The following is a 24,093-nucleotide window of genomic DNA, read 5'->3' as shown; positions in this document are numbered from 1 at the left end:
TTGAAAAAAATCTTCTAAAACGATGCCTGTGTCTATAACTTATTTAATTGCCCAGCATCGAATTGGAAAGCACTGTAGGACACATAGGCAGAACTTAAAAGGGATTTGTCAATTTGGTTTCATTTAAGCGTTCTGTTTTAACTTAATAGAATCATGCTGGTGTGCCACTGAGATGGTCCTTCTACCATGGCTTTACTGTTCAACTACATTATTACAACCAACAAATGAAGATAAAGACCACAATGAAGAATGTAACTGATTTCATTCTCTCAAATCACCTGTTAGACTGTAAGCATGTTTTGATAGCATCTACTTTCTTTTTTTGTATCCACAAAGTACATAAGGCAACAAAGCCTGGTGCATTTAATGGGTTCTGAGAACGCTCCTGGAAGGAAAGGAATGCACATAAAATTATGATTTCTGGAGTCCTTATTCTTGTAACCAAATCAAAACTTCTCTGCACCCTGTTTAAAGCCATTTTGCCCAGAAGTTTCTTCACACATCTAGAAAAATCTCTGTAAACACAACTCTCACATGTGGAATGTGTCAGAGAACAGCAAGCATCAATTGCTTTCAAAAACATTTTTGAAGAAAGATAAATGCCATTTCTTTTGCTCTCAAGTTTACACATAGGATCATGGTATTTTCAATAGGTTTTGTATGTGTCAGAGTACCACACCTCAGACTCAAAACACTGCATAAAATATGTTTGCCAAATGGCATTTACACCTTCCAAAACGCATTTTGTCCGTATAGGAAAACAAACCAACAAGCTCTTAGCCCTTCAGTGCTCTCCTCACCAAGCTGACATGCACCCTTCCACACCAGATTCTCACAAGCTGGAAGGATTCCAGAGAGTCTCCAAGGACAAACTTTAGAAGGAGGCCCTAGTTAAAATATTGGCAGCACATAAATTTGTCTTTTTAATGGCAACCACTTTACATTGTTTAGCACATTTAGCAGGATTTAAAGATGAATCTAATATAGTCACAAACTCTCAGAAAAAGCCTGTGAGGTGGAGGAAAAAAAAAATAGTGAGAGATTAAATACATAGTCACTGCCAACAGGTCTTGAGCAAGCACTGCATGAGCAGGTGAAAAAAAATCTAGTGACTGTGAAGAGCTTGATGACAGCTCTGGGTCTGCTTCCCTTATTCAACTGTTTCCACTTATATTCACTTCTGCATCTGTTATATATTTAGGGGTGTTTTTATTAGTAGCTTTGGATCCACTGAAGCAGGTGAGCATGTGTTCAAAAGACAACTAAAAAAAATGAGAAGTTAAAAAGAAAACATGAAACGGTTCAGAGAAAAGTAGATGAACAAAGCGCACTCTCTTCAAATAAAGGCATCCACATTTTAATTGGGTCTATGCCATTTGAATGGAGACAAAATGAATTAAACAGTTTAATTTTAAAGTAAACCAGGGGAAAGTAATTTGATGCAAATAATCTCTCTTGGCAAGGATTGTCCAAGATGGATACAGCAAATATACACACATACCACATGCAAGTATCTATCATACAATGATCTTCCTTAAGCAGCTTTCCCCCATCTTCCCACCCTTCTACTTTAAGAAATTATTTAAAACTCATTTTATAATCTTACCTGTTCTCCTCTGTATTTATGTGTTGACAGAGGTCCAAGTCAGAAAAGCACCTGGTATGCACTTGAGATCCAAGTGCATAGTGGCAAGGAGATGAGTTAATTCCCCACAAAATACCTTTCCTGAATAGGAATTCTTTGGCCAAGGGTGATGAATTTATGTTTTAATTTTCAAGCTATTCTTGGAGGGGGGGGGGGGGGGGGGGGGGGGGAGCAAACCATAACACAGAGACTTATCTCCAAAGTACTTCTTATCTTTTGGGTTATATGTAAAGAGTTTTAGGTTTTTTTCACAAATAACCTTATTTTAATACCTTAATTGCTGGTTAGGACAATATGCAGCCTTGTATTAAAATAAATTATAACAATTAACTTCCTTTGTACTGCTGAGGATACTTAATTCTGACAGGAACTGTGAAGGACTCCACAGTCCAATAAATTATAACTTCATGTCTAAAAAGTTTAGAGGTGCTACAGAACCGCTTAAGCACATGACCAGCTCCTCCCTCAAAGGAATACAAAGGAATCCAAACATCTGTATTAAGGCGTAGTTACATGATACGTTGTCTTGTCTTCAGTCAGCAAAGCCAGTTTAAGATGTTCCCATGCCTTTCCTCCCTGACCCCAGCCACTCCTTCCTTCCTTCAAGCTGCTCCCCAAAATAAGGCAATTATAGAAAACTGTTCTAATAAAAAAAAAAAAAAAACAAAAAAACAAACTTCTTTGGGGCTTAAGTGTTTTACCTACAGTAAGATACCTCTCTCTATTTGGGATCACAGATGAAAACACTCTCCAAATTACAAGTACCTACATATTATTGGAAGCGAGACATTTTTCCCTTTTAAAACACACATGGTGATGATGTTTATGAAGTAATCCAGAGGAAATTGTCTGGGCCACAGTGACATAAAAACCATGAAACTCTGGTCTAGCCATCAGGGAGCTCACAGAGAGACAGTTTACATTCCACATGCTTTTCCCAAGACTGCTTACCTTATAACTGTACATATAATGCAAAAACAAGTGAAAAGATTTGTGAAGCAGGAAAAAAACCCCACGCTCCTTATGTGAACTATTCTACAGATTGGTGGTTAGGACAATCCCTGAAAGTGGAGACACATATTTACGTTCCCATCACTGAGGAAACTACTCCATGTCCTAAACCATAAGACAAAAGGCAAATCCTGCCACCAATCTTGCAAGCAGATCAATGCAGTAAGTGGGCTCCGAGGGCACCTATTGGACCAAACCCCAAGAAAATAGTGTAAATGAGCTGGTTGGTTTTGGACACTGAGTGAAATGCTTCTCGGAACTGGTTAGGACTGGACACAAATAGATGTACAATTCTGTGGAGCTCTGGACTATCTGAATTTTTATTTTAATGTTTCCTTTGAATTCTGGTGGCCTTTGAGAGACAGCTTTGTACTTAGGCATCCTAATTTAAGTTGATGGCAACTTTCTTCAAATTTAGTTTAATAGCTCCTTTGAATCCTCCTGTTATTCTAATTTATAAGGCAACATCTTTGTTCATATCCCAAAAAGGAAGTAAGACACACCTGATGTTACTAAAAAAAAAAGTAGATGGATGTTTTCTTAAAAATAGTCATCATATGGAAGACAACTTATCATGATTTATTCAATCAGTAAAAACAAATCAGGTCTTGAAAGAAATATGAATAACAAACATATATGCCAAGAAGAGCAAGGCATCCATTAGCATAGAATTTTGAGAAATAGCAGAAAATATTTCTCTGAAAATGTTTTATAAGTCTGCAGTCCTGCTCATCATTTTGTCTAAGCTACAGTCACAGTGTAAAATTAAAAGCACAAACCATGATGATAGAGCATCCATATGAAATTAATCTGCCACTAACTGCATGCTAGCCTCACAAGAAGAACTAGATTTGTTTTCTTGTCACATATTTGGCAAACTTACAGATAGCTCTGGAATGTTAAATTGGTCAGATTTAACAAAAACAAGAGTTTGCCAACTGTTGGGGGCAGGGGGGGGGGGGGGGCGGCTGGAAGCAGGGTGCGTAGCTAAAACATTCAAACTACTGATAGGTATTCAGTCTATGGGGCCAGATCAGGTCTAACCCAAATCAAAACATGCAAAGTGTACACCACAGGGGACACTGAGTCCACATTACGAACTGTTTCACCTCAAAGATCTAGTCTTACAGTGCTGCAATGCTTACCAAGATAGACATAGCCTTACAAAAATTGCCTCTCCCCTCAACACAAGATTTCATTTTTGCTGTAACGTACTTTCTGAAACACATGCACTTTTAATTTCTTCACAATTGCCCTGCCCAGTGCATCTATACTCATCTTACATGTTCCAATTCTAGGCCAAATGACCAGGTAAAAGCTACTATAAAAGACTTGTATTGGGCACAAAATTAATTATCTTGCAATCCAGTACTCAATATTTATACAAAATTGTGTGAAATCATCCATACGCACTATAAAGTAATCTTCAAATGGTACTACTGCGTGACAGTTGCACATTCAGAAAAGAACAACAGATAAAAGGCTTAATGGGGAAAAAAACCACTTCTCTTAACTGTGACCAAATAAAGCTTCTCAATAGGTTTTGAATCGATGCCCTGAAGGACATAATAATGAGCACTGAGGTTTTTTTCAACATAACAGTACTTGAAGACTTAAATATTACAAAAAGCGTGTTAAAAACTATTTCTTCAGTGAATAAAATAAGGCTTAAAACACACATCAGCGCTTTAAGCTGAAAAGAGAACTAATGTCACATTGGCTGCAAAAGAATAAGACCTACTCATAGTACAAACTAGACTAAGTGGAGAAAAGGACACAGGGAGGGAGACAACAGAATGTATAAATTAGTCCTGGGGATTTAGGCAGTAGAAAAGAAGAGAGTATGGTCAAGAGAGACAGATTTGTCAACTTTCATCAGTTCCCTCCAATACTTGAAGAAATGTGGTTTTCTCCAGAATATATTTAGACAGGCAGACAAAAATAATGCATCACAATGTCATAAAAATAAATGACAAATCAAATACACCATTTTCATTTATTTTGTAGTGATTTTTAACAGAAAAAATTTTACCCTCTTCAAAAAAGTTACAAAAACAACTTTTGCTGACAGTCTTAATAGAATTTGCTTGCCCCTTTTGTGAAACCATAATGGATCACCTTCATCATTTCACACAGCTGTAGAAATACTGGAAACACTCATTGCTTTCAAGTTCCTGAAGGTATTTTAAACAATTATATCTCAAAATCCCATTTCATAGAGAAAATACCTTGGATAGAAGAGATTGTCCCAAGACATATTTCTCATTCAGGAAGCAACCCATCTTTCTTAGTTAATATATCCAAATACATGAACGGACACCTCTAAATGGTGCTGTTATGATTAAACCTTCAACATTCTGCTGCATGGAAAGGCTAGCATTATATTCTTAACAGATGTAGTGTTGGAGTGGTTTTATACTCTTCAGAGAAATTGCATAGTATGATTTATCACTCTAATTCAAGTGAAACGATACTGAATGGAGTGCTGTCAGTGATGAATGACAATTCCAGCTGATTGAAATTTACTAAAGAAAGCAAAAGATGGCATCATTGCACTATTTTAAAGCTTGGGAAAGCAGCCTGGAGTGCTGAAACCTGCCAGAATTTCTAGAACTAGCGGCCTTCCACTATCTACTTTAAGCAAGGGAATTACACAGTGTAGATTATGGGGCCTGAGGCCACACACAGTGTAATTTTCATCATCTCTGAAAAAGGATTTAAACATCAGTACAATTTTCCAACCAACATAGCATTATTATACAAAAGCACTGAAAGTTAGATATTTTCAAACCCTTGCAACTTGAAACCTAGATTTCCAACATACTGGGCCTGAACCTCTCTGCTACAAGAAAAAGCTAAGCACAAGGTAACTTTCAGTAAGAATGAGATATTTCAATTCTTTGAGAAATACATCAGTTTCCAAGTCTCTAAGTGGTGTACATAATCTGTGAAGATTTAAAATCTGCACATACTTATTCCAGTGAAATAACTTTCAGGGGGACTTGAGGTCTTTATTTTCAATACCAGATCAACAGAAAATAAAGCAGCAAGCCTTGTTCACATTACTATAATGTCCCCCAACTACCTTAAAACTTGACTGATTTTTTTTTTCAAAAGAAGAAAAAGCAATTTCCTTCATTAAAGATCAAATATGTAAACTTATTGCCCCCACCCCCTTTTTTTAACATTTTAACATTAATATTTGGATTTTTGAAGTTCTAGTCAGCATTGCATTAACTGTTGCTCTAACAAGTGTTAATGCAATTCCTGCCTTTCCTCTAAAGAGCTATAAAAACACAGTGCTTTCAGAATTTAGGTAAGGATATAAATCTTGGCTCCAGGTGTTTCTGAATCACTTTCCATAATCTGAAATGAAACTAGTCTTGACCAACTCTGAATAAAGTTTGAATGCAGTATAGGTTTGTACTAAGTTAAACTATCTTAAGAATGAGTATGTAAAATAAACCAAAACTTACTGACATATTTACTTTCTGGAAGGCATGTTAAATTAACTTTAAAACCAGATTTGAAAATCCAACTGTAAAAGGGGTATGCAAAAGTGATAAATGAGGGCTGAACACCATCCAGATCACATACCTAGTTGTAAGAACTACAGTAAGCAAGTAAAAATTCCACCCTGAAGTAACAATTCAGTTTAAATTAGAACTTGCAGTTACTCCTTCAATTTAAGTCAATTGCTATTCTGTGGTTGCCATATACCAGAAAAAACTTTCTTAGTGAGAGTATAAAACAGCTCAGCATAACAAATATAAACAATGAACTCTTCAAACATCACTTCTAAGTGCAGAGTGCAAAACTTCACTGCCAACCCTAACACAAATCCTCCCAAGCCTGTACCTGCTAATCATGTTTTCAATGATGTTCTGAATGTCTCCCCTATCCCCCCTTCTACTCACTAGAAAATCCTCCCTCATTATCTTGACTGATTGCTTCAATTAGCAAGCAACTCAGTCACTCACATTATGTTCTATGTTTCAGTTCCAGGAAGGTAAAGGTTCAGTGATATACTTCAGGTTTACTTAATTAAAAGGAAAATTAACTTAAACGCTCTATAGACACAGTGCTGGGTTAGACTGCCTGAATAATGCTCATACACTGTTTGCATCAGCCAAGACCTTCCTTGATCTCAGATTGCTTTCTCTATAAATTTATAGACATATATTTCTCTTTATATTTACATCAGAACAGATGGGTGATGGAGATTTCCACTAGAAATGCTGGGAGTTTAAGATTTGGAGCCAGTAAAACATCCACTATTAGGTAACTCATTGAATCAAAATAGCCCAGTTACTTTTAGAGTGATTACTTTCTGATCATTGTGATTTAGTCTCAATAGGTATTCAATGAATTTTGTTTTACTAAAACTAATGATTCTTCAAATTTTCCCTTTTTTTAGTACTTAAAAACAAATACTAATTTGGACCTTTTTTCCCTTAAATTGTATGAAATACTGTTTACGTTTTATCCGCCAATGCACTTTTGTCAGTTACCACTGGTTCTATGTTGCATTTAGCCTATCAAATTCCAAGTCTAGAGTTCAAATGATTTAATCATCCAATTTTCTTACTGCATTTCAGATTTTTGTATCAGTTCAGGTTTTCTAGCTCTAGAAAATATACTGGGGTGCATACGCATATATGAGCAGGCAGCAGTACTTTCTGAAGTTCCATCTTTCTTCACAATTCTGAAAACTAGTCAGCAACATTGAGACCTGCTGTACCCTTGACACCTGTTATTCACATGATTCAATCACAGGTGTGTAACACAATGTGAATAATGTCTTCCAAATCTATGGTAAACATGTAAAATATACTCTTGAGAACATAGTAAGAATAGTAGTAAACGTTAAAGGGAGAAAACATGTTGGAGTACTGTGCATGAGTAATTTGGCTGGCTATTACCAGTCTGGTTATTTTTCTGAAGGGAAATACAGAGGAGAAAAACAGAAAAAAGAATTTAGTGGGTTTTATTTTTTTTTAGTTGTACATTAGAATAGGTAACAAAATTACATGAACATGTTTATCACAGCCAATTTTTGGTCTTCAATCTGTTCTGTATTTAGAAATGGATTTACATACCCCTCAGCAATTACCAGAAGCGAAACGTTTTCAGTGAGAAAAAAAATTTGTTGAAAACTGACATTTTTGCCATTGCTTAAAATATAACTTTATTAACATGTGTGAGGAAGATGACAAAACTTACATGTTACTAAACTCAGGTATTGTGCATCAGCAAATATAACTGCACCATCTACAGGAACAGCCATTCAAAAAAGAAGTTTGCCAGACACATCCCAGTTATGAACTATTTTCTTTTCTGAATATAAGGGAGACATGCAGTAGCTTTTATGTCATTAGGAAGTAAGTCAGTGAATGCTAGCAAATTTTTAACAACAACCCAGTATAAGAAGAGGTCACTGTTAAAGTAAGGGTTGGCATAGTTCAAACTACTTCATCAACAGCAGAACATTGCAAAGCCCCTCAGCACACAGAAGTACAATTTGTATGTAGTTTAAATCTCATGTAGCTTTCAAGCATGAAAGCCATACAGAAAACCTAATTAAAATTACAGTGAAGCCAAAAGCCTGCATAAAATCCAGGGTTTTTTTGAAACACTTTTAGAACTCGTTAAAAAAAACAAACAAACAAAAAAAAAACCAAACCACAGACCAACCACAACTCGGGTACATCTTAGAGTGTACCTCAGGTTTTTACCAGAAGTCATAGTCACACATGCTAAGAAGGGTTAAGGTAACGTAAAACAATACCTGGAGATATGAAAAAAGGAACGCAGGGTTAGAGGCATTCAAAAAAAAAAAATCATCTATCTACACACAGTTAAGTCAACAATTCTTAGGGTCACTTCTGCATCAGGGCCTCAGAACCAAGAACGTGGCCCTGCTGTAGCCAACTGCCCTTCAAACATGGAAGAAACATCTTAATGTGGATACACATTAAAAAAAAATCCTTGGAATGGTCAGGTATTACTCAGTGTTACACAAGATCTTCCACACCAACTAACCACTCTCCACCTACAAAAACTTTCTACACCTTCATGAGGAAGATGACAGTTTTATGTAAGACAGCTAATCCTGATTCTAGTTTCATCAGGATTTCTCACTACAAGGTTGAAAAATTAAGGACTCTAGTTATATATACTCACTTTCCAAAAAATATCCTGCCTTGTGATACCACAGGAGATTCACTCCTTGAACTGTTCTCAACAGTTTCTAGTGTTTGAAACAAAGAATCAGGGATCCTTACAGGAAGGCTACAAAAGAAAAAATGGAGAGGTTTTTTGCAATGTAAGAAATCCATAGAAGTCAAATTTGAACAGTAAAATGAATAGCAGTGTAAAAAATATCTTCATGTTCAGCAATAGCTTTAACAATTAGGTATTTATCTTTAAGCTTAACAGTAACACCATTTAAAAGTAGAAAAAAAAAACCGAGGAGACAAAGATCCTGTTCTCTGCGGGATTCAGACTTTCCTGTCCCCCGTGTCCCCCCCCCCCCCCAAGACAACACTAAGCTTCAGGTTAATTACTACTATTCTACTAGTAACTATAAGATGCTGTCATGCACTAATTGTTAATGGCCTTTCTTACGCTTTTTCCGAGTAAATGAACTATCCCATCTCTAGTCATCATCAGCAGTTAAACTCTCTACTGAAGTGACGATTATCTGCTGTTTTGTTAAAAACAGCCTTTCACCTTCCCCCTTTTACCCCATTTGGAAATGCAATGTGAAATCTTAGTTTTATTTAGCTCTCAACTTTCAGATGACCCTGAGCTTTGAAAAACCTCTGGAAGCATCCGAGTACCTAAAAAGAAGGTGAATCTAAAGAAAACAAACACAGCCCTTTGGTAAGAGGTTGGAATAGCAAGTACGCACATTAAAACAAAGCAGAGGAAGAAGCCACAGGGAATATTATGGATACATAGTGGAATATTTAGCATTTTAGAAAAGGGAGGAAGTGGGTTCTGCTGGCTTGCTACAGGACAGGGATATGGAAAGGAGATCAGAAGGCTTCTGCTTATCTCAGAAGTTATGAAATACTTCATTTCTTTACAAGTAAAAACTAGCACAGCAAGTTTGAGCAGTTTTAAAGAAAGACACGATACATTTGGATGCAGAGCATTTTAAGAATCTGAAGATAAATAACAAAGTAGCATAATGAAGAAAAGTTAAACAGACTGCATAAATTATGTTGGACAGATTATTTCTAGAAAATTATATTGTCACAAATGTGACCTACCTATACATCAAAGAAGTGCTGAAGCCTCATGTAAGCAGAAGCAGTTTGGACCAGCTGTCCTTCATTATGGGTTTCTAGCTTAGCTGAGGGTTAGACCCTCAAGTCTCTGCTGACAGATGTTTGAGTAATACTTTATTTGGTTGCTTTTGCAAGAAAGGGCTGAAATGATTGCCTTTGCTGACAGGAATCTTAACAGTAACTTGAATTTGCAACAGTACCTGTTTCTCACAGGTCATCTGATACAATTTTAGCTATGTAAGTAAGTAGCTTTGAATCTTCCTCAATTTCATCAGAGACTTCTGAGTAGCCTTAAGGTCTCAGGCAGACAAGTTGTTAAAGCTTAGTACCAGACAGAGGGCCTCAGAAACCCAAAAGAGGAAAAAATGCATAAACTCTTTCATACTAAACAGACACCATGGTTAAGTGAGCTGAGTGGTCAGTATAAAGGTATTTATCTTTTTAATGGGAGTTTAAATGTGAAATCATTACCCCTAAGTTAAAGTTGTTATTAAGTACCAAGCAATAAGTTATGTTACACCACTGACAGTATGAAATTAAGTTCCCTTTGAAGGGTGCTGCACTCAGTTTAAAGTTGCAGTTTCTGCAATTATGCAAGAGGTACGCCCATTCCTGAGAATCCATCAAGTTTATCTATATTGTCTTTTTGCACTTTCCCATGACAAATGTCTAATTTTCTTCACATCATATAAACATTAGATGTGAAATGCCCTCAAAGGACTCAAAAGGAGAAGCAGAAGCCTTCTCCAGCATCTTAATTTTAAAAGGATATTTAGGTGAGAATTTCTGTGTAATACTATGCTTCCAATATTCTCCATTAAGGAGTTCACATAGAGCTAACATGCCAAAAAGAACCCAATGTTTGACCTAAGAAAGGTAAAAAGGAAGTGAAAAGATAAAATTGTTTTGCCTAGATAAACCAGGGGGAACAGGTAAAGAATTAGAAATATATGGATATACAAGGCTGTAATTTGGAAAAGGTTCTGAAGATAATAGACATTCCTGAATTTTGGGAATTTTTCTTTCAGACAATTCTCTGAAATTTCTAGAATGACATTTTGTTAAGGGTCAGACAACAAAAAGCTGAAGTAAACTTACAAGGCTGTTAGGACAAGTATTTAATGTGTACTATTCTTTTCACAGACCTAACTGAGCAGCTACAGCTAGAAAGTAGAAATATTAAATGCAAATCTATTCACAGATGTTCTGGAAGAGGTGATTATCTTGTGATAAGGTAATTTTTGCTGATAATATTCAGGTTGTTAAGATGAGAAATACTGAAAAAAATATTTACTGAAAATACTACCTGAGTGAAAAAAATTCCTGACAAATTTCAATGCTGACAAACATAAGATATATGACAACTCTAACTTTGCAGTGAAGGGTTCTGCGTTGATTCTTCCTATCCAAAAATGAGATACTGGATATACAGACGGGTCTAAGAGGCAAATAGCCCTTTTTAAAAACCTCAGAGACATTACATTTTGCTTTGAAGAATCCAGGTCTCAAACAGAAAATGAAGATGAGAATATGATTTATACAGAATCCCAGACTAACACTTACCTCTTCAAATAACACTGGAAATACTCGTGCTAGTTTCCCACTGACCTGTTTATGTTTACACAAGCATTGTTTTCATACTTCAAGTTTATTGTCTATGTATTTTGTCTCTACTGTTTCTCTCCAGTCATGCAATTTATACAAACATAGTCACAATTTTACTAGTATGCTAAACTACAGCTTCTCTGGGATATTTCCCAGCTTTACCTTTTCTAGACCATCATCTCTCTCATGGTTCACATTCTGCAAGAGCCTGCAGAAAGTCCACAGCAGTCTTCCTTTTCTGAAGTATGTCCTAAGTCATGTAGAATCTCTACCAATACAATAGGATGAGGTAACAAGAGCAGCACTTTTGCCATGGTACTTGACTGATCCTGTATTAACTCCCTGTATTTCTTGTAGATTCACTGGAACAAAAAACCTATCACAATAACAGCTGTCTCTTTCTGAAATGCAAGGCATAAAAGAAAGTATTGGCAAGCAAAATAATCACACATTCACCTCATACAGTAATAAACACCATTAATTTCTTCCTTACTGAAGTAGAGAAAAATGGATCAGCTTAAGTGCAATGTTATTCTGAGATGATAATGCAAGGGCTTAAAGGAATAGGTATGCTCAAAGCCATACTAGAATAACGTGGCTGGAAACAGTATTTCTGGCATTTCTTAAAGCTCTTGCTTTTGGATTCTTTTTCTTTCAAATAATCACAGAGTAAGTTCTGTTTATCCTAAAATACGGCAGTGTTCATCTTCTTTCTTTTTTCATTTTCAACAACAGGAAATATGAAGATAAAACTAGAAAGGAGAATCAGCTTTAGTATTGGTAGCAGAAGCAATGAGCTCGCTCTTCTCTCTTCTCCCAGATATGTATTCCAGGCATTAAATGCAAGAAGCACTTTCTGAAACAGAAAAGCATAGCTTCAATTTGTAAAGAAGGGAAACATTAGCAGTCCGGGAATGAAGAAAGTAGAGGAACTATGGAGAGAGGGGAGTAAAACTCCCTTTCTGCTACAAAAATAGTTCTAACTGAACTTACGATAAGGACTACGTGACATACCTGCTAATAATGATAATAAGAGAGCTGGAACTAACTGGGCCTATCCACCGTTATGTGCAATTATGTATTTGTCATTGACATCACGAAAATCTTATTGAAGGAGTAGGTATGCATTTAGAGATGCGAGAAATGCAAAACAGTAATTTCTATAGAGATTTTTAAAAATATTCTTGAGTATCTCCTCTTAAAAGTTAGAAAAAAATAGATTATAGGGATTATATCTGCAACACAGGCTCAGTGTTACAAATAAGGGCCCACGTGAAGAATAAGAAGTGAACATAAAATTGAATTTCTCTTAAAAAGAAAACCGCACAATTTTGAAATATTCTCTATATTGCAGACAGCTTTATGATTTTAAAGTTTAAGAACTAAAGCTTTTTAAAATAACCTGTATAACTTAACATGTTTATCTGAAGTTCACATTTCTAAGCTATTGAGAATTTTTATGCGGTAAAAAGGGCTGATTTTGTCAGCCTATAGGGAAGTTCTTCAGTCTTTAATCTTTTCCCAAACGCAAAGGCCTTGCTGTGAACTCGCACCATCGCTCCATTATTCAAAGCTGTTCTTATCTTCTCTATGACTTACAGAACTGCAGCTAACCTTTTTCCTGATAAGACAACATTGGCTACTGTTATCTGGAAAAAGCAGCAAATGTCAATCTTTTATGAAAAAAACGTAGCTTAAAGACTAAACTGTTTATAGTATAGTAGACAAGTCTGTCTACATTTGCCAATAAACTACACTGAAATAGAAAATATGTACCATAATGCATATGCTTTATTTAGATGACCATGCTATAGGTTCTAATTGCAGTAAGAGTCAACTTCTTATTTTGTATAACGACTAACACTGGAGCAACAAAAAAAGAATGATCCCCTAGTAAATTATCTGACTTAAAGTTCAGATCTAAAAGCATTATTTTTGCATGAATTGCAGGTTTACTTTACATGGAACAGGGTATTATTCCTTAAATCACTCCAAATACAACTTAAATCTTTAACAGGAAAGCACTGAGCCCATTTTAAAATAGAAATCTTGAGTTCATGTAACTTCAAGCTTAGCAAAAACCTGTTAGTTTTAAGGTGTTATGAAAAAAACCTCAAAGGTAAGCAAGGATTATTCCTTACTTGATTTTACCATTTCTGTTAAAAACTAATATTAAACTAAGTTATGTTTTGAACCTTTTTATTCATATTTTTAAACATATTTTTCCCTTTAGTTCCCACAGGAAAGCACATTAAAATACACATAATAACAATCATTGTGGGATATGTGGGATATCACAACTGCGTAACATGAACTACTGAGAACACCATTTAACTTTAGATCCCACATTCAGTTAATGATGTATATGTTGCTGTCCAAGTTGTTAAGACTAGAGTTATCAAATTAGCCTGGTTATCAGCAGGAGCACAGTTAGTGCAACAGAGATTGGTGTGTTCTGCCCAACAGACTTCCTGGGTCTCACAGTCTGTGCTGACCTCAACATTACAGCCCTGGTAACAAGTCAGGACCTGAGCTACTCAATTCACTGATAACTTAGGTATGCTTACATAGGCTACAGTTACAATTTTGTTTAAATGGACTTAGAGTGAAAAGACCAAAGATTACCTGAGCTAGCTTACGCTGCTGAGTACACCTGGGGCTTAAGTGTCCACATTAAAGCTCGCTCAGGTAGACAACGAAAAAACTCCAATCATTCTTCCCCAACCCCCAAACATTAAATACATAAGCATAACTTATTTATTTTATAAGAAATAAATAGTCAGCATACCTGATGGGACTCACACTGTGAGAAAAATGCAGAGGAGACTGCAAATGAAGAAAGAGCTAAATGAGTAATCAAGACAACTTAACTGAGGTGGATTTCTTTAAAGTTAGCCATGTGCTGAAGTGTGCTGTGGAGGTCAGCAGAGGTCTGAAAGGTCTATTACCTAAAGCCCGAAAATCCTCTCTGACATCTATGCAATTTTAAATAACCTGTCAAATTAAATCATGTCCTCTCATTTACAGGTCTGTGACTTGTACAAGAGTCAAGATACCAACCGTCACATTCTGTCCTCACATTGACTAAAGGTCTATGAATCATTTGCTGAAGCAATATTACTATCTTAGTACTGGGACAGTACATGTTAAATAACCTGTAGCACTTCAAAAGCCTGCAGTACAGAAACAGACTTACACAGTAGATAAGGTTGGAGTAGAATAAAGTATACAAACAATGATATCTGATAATAAGAAGACACACAACAGGTTCACTGAGAAGCTGCAGCGATGTAGTTTGACTGTCTGGTAAACCAATCTGGTCCTGGTCCTGCTGCTTTTCTCAGGGAACTCCTGCCATTCCTGCATAGGTGCTTGGCCGTAATGGTTCCCTGAAGGGTCAAAACACTCACTTTAAAGATGAAACATGGAACCCTGGAACAGTTCTCCTGTGGTGAGAAAATGCTTAGGAAAGTGAGTGAAATCTCTTGGGAGACTGAGTGAAAGCTTGCAGTCAACAGTGGGGAAAGCACTAGGATCTTTAAGCAGTATGCATCTGTTACATCAGTTCAACCATACAGCCACAAGCACCTAAACAAGGAATGGCTGGAACTCCTTTTACTGTACTTCAGAGGCTTGAAAATAATTCATTTTGTGTACTAATCACTATTTTAGCAGTGAGCTTCTTACTGTGCCAGTGTTTGGTTTTCCTTAACAATCTGTTTATTTCTCCTTTTTCACCCCATTACAAAATGAAATAGTTTAGAAAGCATTGGAAGGACTGTCGTGGTTTAACCCCAGCCAGCAACTAAACACCACGCAGCCGCTCACTCTATTTAAAGACTAATGAAAGTAACCAAATGTTACTAATTCACTGATCAAAGGAGAGTGTTTTGTGTCCTTTATAGAGCTAGGAACAATGACAGTATTTATTAATTGTTATAGTTACTACTACAATGTTTTATTATTACACAGCCATGTAGTCATGGCTGTCGTCTTAAGAGAGGAAAAGAAAAATATAGACATATACTGGAACACACAACTCCAGCTAGCCAGCAACACCTAAAAAACCCAACCCCGCCCCCCCCAAACCCAAACAATGCTTTAGTTTTCATTGTATTCAAGGTGACTGTGATATCTGTGATACTAGGCCTGACCTCATATATATCCTAAATGTTACAGCACTCAAAAAAATCACTATAGCAAACCTAAAGTAGGTTGGGAAGAGCCTCTCTGAGGAGATACTATAATAGGAGACAACGTACCAAAGTATTCACTCACCTCATAAATCATAAAAGAGGCAAATTAACCTGTGCAGGCAATCTAATAAGAAGAAAGACCTTAGTAGTGAAGAGATTTTTAGTCCCCAGAAAACCAAGGGTGATGTACAACAAATATAATGCAACAATATCACAGCCTGTTACTGCCAAAGAAGATACTTACCCCAAGCTCACTTCTGGGTACCCCCAACTGCTTACTCCTGTCTTCTCCCTCTGGTGTTGCCATGACTTTGTGCCTAACCAACTCAGTTTGACTGAAATCTGCTTCTCTTGCATCTGATCTCCCTCCAGCTGAACTGATCCAGTACACGCTGTTCTGTGTGCACAGCTTCCTGACAGATAAGCCAATTCACTAAGAGGGACAGACACAGGGTCAGGGCAGAACCTCATGGGAAAGAAGAGGGCTGCTGCTTTTGGCTTATCAGAAATTATGTGCCTCCAACAAGCTTCCACAATGGTGGTTGTCTGATTATTTGAGATATGCCCAAACAAGGCTAGAAAGCAAAAATCAACTTCATGCAGCAGAGAAAGTAAAGTACCCGAGATCTTTGACACTCCGTCTGTGAGTCAGAGGGGACCCAGACCCTGAATAGCTGTCCATACGGCTGTCAAGGGAGGAAAAACATACCAATAAAGAATTTATATTAAACTTTGCATTAAATTTGTATTGAAATGTTAGCATAAATTAATATTAGCAATGAACATTCAACCATATATTTTTTTAGACAAACAAAAATCCCATTCCATCCCCCACAAGCCCTCGATACACCTCAACGATCATGTATGCACTGGACAGAAATTCCTCTTGACCTTGATGACTATATTCTGAAGCATGAGATTTTGATATTTTTGTTTTAACAGACAGTCAAATGTGTTCTGATGAAACATGGAGAATGCAGAGGGGATTACCTAAATCCTGGAAGCAGAACACCACCAACAAAAAGGTTTTGAACAGAAACACCAATTCAGATTCCAAGACCAACCACCTCCCTCCAGATGGACAAAACCTCATTTTTTTCCTCAAGTACAAAACAGAATTATGTCAAACATTTTCATTTTTTACACCACTGCTCACCACTCTCCCAGTTTCAGAGGGGTTCCTAGGAGGAAAGTTTTCTGAACTTCTGAGGAGTCTAAGAGTCTGAACTATCTCTTCTCTTTCTGCACATCACCTTTGAAGATTAAAAAAAAGTTGCAATCATCATGTTGCCTTCATCATGAAAGTGCTATTCCATTGTATTATCAGTATGACCATCATACTATAGTGAATTTCCCTACTCGTTTGAGATGCTTTAATTTCAAATGGTTCTCAATTATTAGTATACTTTTAGTTAAATGCACCCCCTTTGTATTTCATGTTGCTTGATTGTCAGACACATTACATTATGAACCTAACTTTTTAAGCATTATTTAAATAAAATATGTCCTGCTGACACGTGCTTTTGGTTCATCCAGAGCCTTTTTCATGCTTCCCTTGCAGTTCCATTTTTATCTCATCCAGAACAATCTGCTGCTATGTGGACCTCATTACAATAACCAGAAAAGACCTCCATATTCTGGGCATGCACTTTTCAAGGCCACAAACGTCTCTAGGACTTCAGTTTGCTCTTTACTCAACACAGCTTCTCTCCTTAAGAAGTGATTCATGGGTCATGATGATTTATCTAATTTGTTGCTAAGGTGAAACTGTACCTGTACAGCAAACCTCACAAACCTTCCCAGAACACCTACAGAACATTACAGCTTCTTGTTTTTCTAGATCAGTATTAGTTAGTACATATATACGTCAGTCTTCTAAGTTGGGGGCAAGACAATCAGAAAGCTCACTAAATCAAAGCCATGCCTGTAAAAAATACTTTCACCCAAGGCCAAAGTCATGAAATCAACTGTGAAATAACTAAAGATATTAATCTCTTTCAGTGCCTCCCAATCACTAGAACAATTGGGGTTTTTTCTGTGCTAAAATAACATAACAATTGTTATCCCTTCCCTCTGTAGAGGTAAGAAGATATTTTATACTGAAGACAATTTATGATCAGTGCATCAACACAGTATTATGCAAGTCAAAGTCAGCTTCAAATGAAAAGTTTTAACAGTTTTTAATATGACATTCAATCACAAAATACTTAGAGCAATAAATGTTTGCTGGTACATCTTCATTAAAAAGGCTATGTAATACAGAGAACACAGAAATGTTCCAACAGTGATGCATGAAAAAACCTACAGAAAACTTGAGTCACTGGTCTTAAATTGTTATATCACAGCTTAAAAAGGAATTTGATGAAGTATTCAGGCTAGCAATCTCCCACAATATCAGCACCTATTTTTCTGTAGTTCACACAAGAGCACAACTACTTTATCTGAAATTATCACAGCTGTCAACTACTTTTATAACTACAAGAAGCTGGAGCTTAAGTTACTACTAATACATAAGCTCAAGTAAGTTCATGAACTTACCCTTTAGTTCCTTCCATAGGTTCCAATGGAATGGTTTCAATTAAGAGAACTCTTAAAACCAGACTACATTTTTTTCCATCAGCTTTCTTCCTAGCAATTCTTAAAGTGGGCATACACAATGAACCAAACCACATAATACTCTCAGGAGGAAAACAAAGAGAATCACTTAATTTTACAGTTGGAGAAAGCAGACGTAAAGAAGTTACTATGACTTATGCAACAATATAGGGATAAAGACTCTATGTAATCCCAGATCGTAAGTCAGTATGACAGGAAAGGCATAGCACATTCAACTTGGTCACCTGTGAAACAAATGAACATGCACTGCTAAAAATAACTGGAGAGTCTTCAAGTGTATTAAAACTCACTTATATTGATAGTAATGAAATGCTGTGAACTACATTAATTATATTGTCTAGCTTATCACTTTACAGTTAAACTAAGGTTGAAAGGAGGATTTGTTTCACATTTTTATAATAAAGTGTGATCACCTATACAAAATAGTATTTTAAATGCCTTACATGTGCATACATGTTTATAACACAAATACGAAAGGTTTCCAAACACATTCCCTGAGGACTGGGTTTGCATTTGCCTGTACAGCTTATGGTCATTTTACATAGCCACAGGGACAAATATATTTATTTATTTATATTTTAGAACACATTAAAAATATGCCTCTAAATCCACAAAAATGGGCTGGGGGTAGGGGGGGTGGGGGGTGGGGCAGGGCAGGAATCAGAAGCACATGTAATAAATAGAGCTATTTTAACACTTGAAAACTGACCCAACTCCAAAATTATGTAGATTCCCCTGAATCCTATTTTCCATGTTTTTTCAGACACACATTTGCCCTTTCACTCAGTCAATTCAAAATAAATTAAACAAACATGCAATAAACAAGTTTTCATGAATACATACATTGGGACTTTGCATAGGACCTTCACTTCTAGCTCACTATGGGCTCAGAGAAAAAAAATTCTTCAGCAGTAAAACACTAACTTGACCCACTCTCCTGCTGTCCAGTTACTTGTTGACACCACAGCATGCTGCTCCAACTTAAAGTTCAGACACAACTGTTTGTATGCTATGTCATAAGCTGGATCACAGAGCTGATGTGGATGGAAAAAAAAAAAACAAACAAAAAAAACCCCCAACCAATACCGCTCACAATGTATTTTCAGAAGAGTATACTAAAGTCACACCAGTTACAAGATGCAGTTCATAGCATAGTCAGATGGGAATGAACAGCAGTGGGAGGAAATCCCTTAAGCTGCCAAAAACTTCAGCTTTGTGAAACTATCCTCAGCATTCATGGAAAGTATTCAAGGCTCTCTAACTGCAGTTCTCTTAATCCTAGTTCATATTTCAACATGCACTCAATGAAGTGCAGCAACAACAGTTGATGAGAATAGATACACAAGTGTGAAAGTTTCTGAAGACCTTGCAGTATGTTTTAGAAATATAATTGTGTCTTTGATTAAAATACCCTGAGGCATAACATTCTTTGGTATCGTTTATGCTAAACATTAATCATTATAAACCTAACACTGGCAAAATTATATTTCTGCTGATTTCAGAGCCTATCATCAAAAGTTATTTTGCTTTATGGCATATGAAGCTTCCTTTACAATAACTGGAAAGGTAAAGTGGAAGGGAAAACCAACACACATCGCTGTATTAGAACATCAGTGCTCCACACTACTGCTTATTGTTGTTAACCTATAATTAGAGCAGTTTTCTCCCAGATAGTAAAAAGCCCCACTACTTCCAAATCAAGCATCTGCTCTGGATAGAGTCTAAAGAGGATGAGTTTTGTAACCATAGATATAGCATCTTTCTCTCTTAGATAAGGCCACATTGCATAAACAGAGCTACTAAGTTTACTACACCTCATGAAATAAGCTGTAGGATGCTCAAAGGCAGGAGTATCACAGTTTTAGTATGACTTTTCCCCATATGGAACACTCAAGTCACAAGTGTTTTAACTTGTACCCTTGTATTGATTACTTGTCTGACATAGCTGACAGACTGCATCAACCAAAGTATCCTACTAAGAACACAACACAGACCTCTATCACAGAGAAATCTGCCTAGATACAACAGAAGCAATATACTATCTTTAAGCAATTTTTGCAGATTTAATACCTTTCCTGAAGAAGCATATTTTGCTGTCTGAGGATTGTAAGTGAACTGCTTAGGATTTTCACCACAGAGTTAAAAAAAGATCCTAGAAAGAAACTGAGAAGAAACTATGGGTGGCACAAAGTGTTTGGAAAGATAACTGTAATGCCAAATAAATAATTTTAAGGTGGAATATATTACAAATGCGACTGTTCAAAATGATGGCTAACTTCCAATGTCAAAACAAGCAGCTGAGAGAAAAAGCTGTTTTAACCCCTGTTCACTGATGATTAGTAAAGAATTTCAAGCATCTTTAAGAAAAAGTAACTAAGTAAATTCCACAAATATTAGTAGCTTCTCACATATTTTGATTATCTTACTTTTCTCTTTCTCCAGAAAAACTAACCTTTACAAGAATGTACTTCTCAAACTTCAGTATGTCCATATCCTTGATTTTAGCTTTTCATTACTATAATAAAATAAAAATAGATAAAATAGATCAAACACAAAAGTCAATGAGCAAGGGAGGGGGAAAAAAAGAAAAAAAAAAAAGGAACAAAATAACCATTAGAAAAAAATTGGGTTTAGTATGAGCAATAGGCTTATAGGCTGGTTCTATCAGAGGCTGTAATAGCAACTTTAGCAACACATAAAATTTGCTGTGAAGCCATATGGGCACCAGACAGCTATCCCCACAACTCAACACATACTCTTGTTTAAGAAATTAAAAAGAACAGCTTATTTGAAAGAACTATCACCTATTTGATCTTCCACGGGGAGAGAAGAAAACTGTCACTCTTATCAGGAATAGCTAAATTGAAGTTACAACACTACATGCTACCAGCAGCTTAAACAAAAAACAAAACAAAAAATTAATAATTTAATATATATGCAATATTTTTCACATTGGAATATTTCTTAAAAACACTACAATAAGTATGCCACATTACAAGAAAAAAAAAAAAAGAGCAACAAAATTATTTTTATATTAGAATTCAAACGAGGTGGCTCTATTAATCGCTAGACTGACAGGGAAGGAAAAACAAGAAACCTCCCTCCCAACAGAGTCTAGATTGCAGTTCTGCAAATTCCATGAGAGATCTTCTCCTTAATGGAACTGATTTCAAGACAGCAAGTATTCTGTATCAGGCAAATTTAAAAGAAAGTAAAACTTTAACAAACATTTTTCAGTCCAGGTTTCTTCTGCACGCTGTTTACTGTTGGACTACAAATTGAATTGAGCCTGACATGGGATGCAAGAATAAACCAGGACAGAAACACATAAAAGAACTCCCAAGAATAAGCATAAGAAAATTGAATATACTTATAAGGAAATAGGACACACTTAGTAATTAAGGCTTTGAGCTTTGAATATACTTCTGATGATGCAAAACAATTCCAAGTTAGGCATAAACACCAGGATATAACCGAACAGAGACTGTCTCATACTTAGGTACAACCAAACTTGAGTGATCTACAATACAAGTATCAGATCTGAAGCATCAAAAGTAACACCATAAAGAATATATTCTAGTGTCGTAACTGCAATAATTTTCTTAGTATTTATGACTCAGAGCACTAGAATTCCACAACGTGTAGCAGTATATACACAAACTGAAAATATAACTAAAAGAGGTTATCAGACTGCTTTTCAATATTACAGATTTGGGGTGAGAAGATTCTTATGTTTTCTATAGCATGTTTTCATTTCAGTAAATGAATTAAAGTGCATACTGATGTTGGATAAGGCAGAGTAAAAACAAAAAAAATCTTAATGGGAATCCTGTAAATTTTAATAGATTTAGAATCTTGCTAAAAAAATTAAGTTTAAAAGTATATTTTTTTTGTAGAAGCTTCAGTTTTAGCATTCTACTTTAATGCAATTATGCTTCATTATCCCACATATGCATAAATACTTTCAGTTATATAAGGTGGAATTGTTCTATTGATGTTTAAGGAAACAGTTGTCAAAACAATTCTTAAGTATAAAATTAATAATATATATTCTTAAACTAATAATTACATTCAGTAACTTTAAGAAACAGCAGTAGTTTAATTAATGATTTATAATCATAGAACACATATCTTGAACAACAGCAATTTTTTCCAAGTCACTGGAGAGAGCTAGGCATGATAGAAACGATAGTGAGGAATATTCTCTGGATTTATTTAATATGTGTTTAGGAAAGTATCTAACATTTCCTGTCACTCAGCAAGATCCACCCATGCAACTGCTTGCACATGTAGAATGTCAACTCTGACTGTCGTGACAGTGCTCGAAGTAGCACTGCATCAGTAATTATTCAAAAACTGTTGCTATTTTCAGTCATTACATGTATTTCCTAGCATTGCACTGTTTTGGTGAAGTTTTACTGTGACATATACCGTTACTAGTACTAACTGTTTCCACTGATAGAACAGAATAAAATAAAATAAAAAAAAAAAACAAACACCCAACTCAAACATGTAAAGAGGGTTTGAATGCACTATGAATATTTCCCTTTCAGAAGATGGTACTATCCTCCAAAACCAAGTTTCATTTAAAAAAAGAACGCAAATGTCAGAGAAGGACCTTTAGAAGACCAGCACCGGTGCCCTAACAGTGAAACACCCTTGGCTTCAGTCTGATCAAAGTGAGCCCCTGCTTGGTCCTGAAAAACAGGAGAAGCAAAGCCTTTAATTACAAAGGCTAAATCTCATTGTGCAAAGTACTGCATTTAAGCCTCTGGAAAAAGGAAATAGTTGAACAACTCTGGACTTTCAGTTTTGCAATACTAAATAGAGACTATATTAAATTGCACAGTTACAGAAAGACCTTTTTCTAACACTTCCTGCATCAATCAGATGCATTCAATGATAAATCCCTGTAACTTGAATCATTTATATTGACTAACACTTCTCATCTTTGTCATAACATGAACAAACAACAGATTCATTGTTCTGGTTCTTGCCACAAACATTATCAATATCATACAGAATAATTATCTTACTTAACATAAAAGCCTCTTTGATTCCAAGGCACTGAGGAAAAATTCAAGAAAGGTAATATTTCAAAATATTATCATTACAGGTTTAAAGCAATAACTTTAACTATAGGAATATACCTTTTTCCTCCTTTTGTAATTAGTTTGTGTAAAGATTTCCACAAGATGGTGCTGTAGTCCCATTTTAGAAAATATCACCTATTTTCTGTTGAATTGGTCTAACATTTAGAAGAAAAACTCATTTCATTGTTAGGATAACAAACAGTGATTTGCAAGATCTATTTTCACTTAAGGAGAAAAACATATTCACATCATCTAACTTTCCAAATTTTTTAATTTTTTTTTTTTTTGAAACAACTGGAAAAGTAAGTTCTATTGCAAAAGTCCAGTTTAGCCCAGCTAAAGTTTATATAACATAATGGATCACTGTATGTTCTTCTGTTTGCATGTAAAATAAAGTCAATTTATATTCCATATGGTTATAGAAAAAAATCATAATTATTGTTAAAACATATAAATCACTTTTAACAGCATAATGTCAAACAGCTGCTTTCACCTTCATTTGCAAACTCTGCCAAAAAAAATTCACTGGTTTCGCGATATCAAACTCCAAATATCTTTTAAAGTGAGTATTATAGCACAAAGAGACCTTGATATCATAGGCTACCAATTTACAAAGAGTAATAAATAAATAT

General features: G+C 35.7%; 1 long non-coding RNA gene across 4 annotated transcripts; it reads right to left on the bottom strand.

The window, feature by feature from the left end:
- Nucleotides 1–7,665: 7,665 nt before the first annotated feature.
- LOC128137978 (uncharacterized) lies at nucleotides 7,666–15,324 on the bottom strand. Of its 4 annotated transcripts, none has more exons than XR_008233930.1 (4): nucleotides 14,345–15,324; nucleotides 11,719–12,412; nucleotides 8,840–8,947; nucleotides 7,666–8,444 (listed from the first exon to the last, which is right to left on the bottom strand). It is a non-coding gene; the product is annotated as an uncharacterized LOC128137978 (long non-coding RNA). The 4 variants fall into 4 exon arrangements; XR_008233931.1 differs by having other exon boundaries at nucleotides 7,666–8,947; nucleotides 14,345–14,382; nucleotides 14,753–15,324; XR_008233932.1 differs by having other exon boundaries at nucleotides 7,666–8,947; nucleotides 11,719–11,957; nucleotides 14,345–14,382; nucleotides 14,753–15,324.
- Nucleotides 15,325–24,093: the final 8,769 nt, after the last annotated feature.

Source organism: Harpia harpyja, chromosome 2 (assembly GCF_026419915.1).
Source record: "Harpia harpyja isolate bHarHar1 chromosome 2, bHarHar1 primary haplotype, whole genome shotgun sequence".
Taxonomy (NCBI): Eukaryota; Metazoa; Chordata; class Aves; order Accipitriformes; family Accipitridae; genus Harpia; species Harpia harpyja.
Note: the sequence above shows the minus strand (reverse complement) of the source record. Positions and strands in the feature narration are given on the sequence as shown.